The sequence below is a fragment of the Pseudophryne corroboree genome, chromosome 8 (genome assembly GCF_028390025.1).
Source record: "Pseudophryne corroboree isolate aPseCor3 chromosome 8, aPseCor3.hap2, whole genome shotgun sequence".
Classification (NCBI taxonomy): domain Eukaryota; kingdom Metazoa; phylum Chordata; class Amphibia; order Anura; family Myobatrachidae; genus Pseudophryne; species Pseudophryne corroboree.
In genome coordinates this window covers 458,106,819-458,109,533 of record NC_086451.1, presented here as the reverse complement: position 1 = coordinate 458,109,533, position 2,715 = coordinate 458,106,819, and the positions used below count along the sequence as shown (strand labels likewise).

Here is a 2,715-nt window from a genome sequence, read left to right as displayed (position 1 = left end):
AAAACGCGTTTGATAGTTCACTATCTAACAATGTCCCACCCAGGACTGGATTAAGGTTTGGGGGGCCCAGGGAGACCTAATTTGTCTTATGATGTGCTTAATGATAAAGTCATGTCAGCATTTTGACCTGTCGGCATTTCACATGTCGGTATTTTGACCTTGTCGGTATTTTAAATGTCAGTATTTTGTCCATGTCGGGATTTTGACCTTGTCGGGATTTCGACCGTCGGGATTTTGATTGTAGGTATTTCATACCGATGCATGGTAACGTGACAGAAGGGGCTAGTCTGGGAATGTTTTTGTGTGTGTAACCCAAAAAAAACAATTAAACAATTTATTTTTTATTTTTTTCAAAGACAAATTGTGATGCTTGAAAAAAAAAAAAAAAAAAAGTCTGGAGAATGCGGGCATCGATCCCGCTACCTCTCGCATGCTAAGCGAGCGCTCTACCATCTGAGCTAATTCCCCTCTGATGAGTCACCAACCTTCACAATCTGGCACTGGGAAGACATCTGCGTGCGCTAATCCAGGACACACATCTTAGCAGGGATACGGTCATTAGGTCGACAGTCATTGGTCGACATGTGCTATGTCGACGTGAGAAAGGGTCGACGTGAGTTTTTCACTTTTTTTTCTTAATTTTTTTGAACTTTTTCATACTTTTTTACGATCCACGTGGACTACGATTGGGAATAGTAACCTGCGAAGCGAGCCATGCGAGGGGACGCGGTGCACTAATTGGGGTTCCCCGTCACTTTACGAAGAAAACGACACCATAAAAAGTTTAAAAAATCATGTCGACCTAATGACCCATTCCCCCTTAGCACACCCTACGTGGCAGATACTGACCCAGAAACACTGGCGCTGGTCCAAAGCCCCCACCCCGCAATTACTTTTTAGGTAGAACTATGTATTTTCTAATGCGAGACCCAGCTCTTCTCCCTACGGCCCAGGAACACGGGAGCCAATGTCACTGTACACCAACAATTATGTTACTCATCCTATAGAAAACATTCATTTCATGTAGCCGCTCCCCTCTGTCGGAGAATGTGGCTCTCTGTTAGCCTATAGAAAACATTCCTTTCATGTAGCCCCTCCCCTCTGTCGAAGAATTTGGCTCTCTGTTAGCGGGTAGGATATGATGCCACTGCTTGTTTCGGGATCAGTACGAAATCCCGCCAGACGGGATCCCGGCGGTCGGAATACCGACACCGGGATCCAAACTGGCACAATCCCGAGAGGGGGGCGCAACGCAACGCAACGCAGCCCCTTGCGGGGGAAGATGGTGACGGCATACAAGGCCCTCCAATTCGGGAGGTTCCATGCCAGAGTGTTTCAGTGGGACCTGTTGGACAAATGGTCCGGATCCCACCTTCATATGCACCGGAGGATAGTTCTATCCCCCAACACCAGAATCTCACTCCTGTGGTGGCTACACAGCTCTCACCTCTTAGAAGGATGCAGATTCGGGATCCATTACTGGATCCTAGTAACCACGGATGCAAGTCTCCGGGGTTGGGGAGCAGTCACACAAGGGGTGACCTTCCAAGGAAGATGGTCAAGTCAGGAAACTCTTCTTCACATCAACGTGCTGGAGTTGAGGGCCATTTACAACGGCCTTCTACAAGCGGAGCATCTTCTTCAAAACCGTCCTGTCCTGATCCAATCAGACAATGTGACAGCAGTAGCGTACATAAACCGCCAAGGCGGCACAAAGAGCAGAACAGCAATGGCAGAAGCCACAAAGATTCTTTGCTGGGCAGAGACTCGGGTAAGCGCTTTGTCTGCAATCTTCCTTCCAGGAGTGGACAACTGGGAAGCAGACTTCCTCAGCAGACACGATCTACATCCAGGAGAGTAGAGCCTCCATCAGGAGGTCTTCTCCCTACTAACGAATCTATGGGGGGTTCCCCACATAGATATGATGGCGTCCCGCCACAACAAAAAACTACTAAAGTATTGTTCCCGGTCCAGGGACCCTCAGGCGGCGGCAGTGGATGCACTGACGTCACCTTGGGTGTATCCGTCGGTGTACGTTTTCCCTCCGCTTCCTCTCATTCCTCACTCATTTTGTTAGCATTGGCATCCGCAAGGCGGGTGTCTGAATTGGCGGCCTTGTCTCACAAGAGTCCTTATTTGATCTTCCATGAAGATAGGGCAGAATTGAGAACTCAGCTACAATTTCTGCCAAAGGTGGTTTCCTCTTTTCATATTAACCAACCTATTGTGGTGCCAGTGGCTACTGGCACTTTTGCTGAGGAAAAGTCTCTGGATGTCATCAGAGCTTTGAAAATTTACGTTGCCAGAACGGCGCCAGTTAGAAAAACAGAGTCTCTGTTTGTGCTATATGCTCCCAATAAACTTGGGTATCCTGCTTCCAAGCAGTCCATTGCCTGCTGGATATGTCACACGATTCAGCAGGCTCATTCCACGGCAAGTTTGCCGTTACCTAAATCGGTAAAAGCCCATTCCACAAGGAAGGTGGGCTCGTCCTGGGCGGCTGCTCGGGGTGTCTCGGCATTACAACTTTGCCGAGCTGCTACTTGGTCGGGGTCAAACGCGTTTGCTAAGTTTTACAAGTTTGATACCTTGGCCGATGAAGACCTAAAGTTTGGTCAATCGGTGCTGCAGAGTCATCCGCACTCTCCTGCCCGGTATAGAGCTTTGGTATAATCCCCATGGTTCTTTTGGTGTCCCCAACATCCTCAAGGACGT

The 2,715-nt window shown here is 48.6% G+C and overlaps 1 non-coding gene across 1 annotated transcript; it reads right to left on the bottom strand.

Annotated features, from left to right (window-relative positions):
* Positions 1 to 395: 395 nt before the first annotated feature.
* On the bottom strand, positions 396 to 468 carry TRNAA-AGC (transfer RNA alanine (anticodon AGC)). Its single transcript has one exon. It is a non-coding gene; the product is annotated as a tRNA-Ala (tRNA).
* Positions 469 to 2,715: the final 2,247 nt, after the last annotated feature.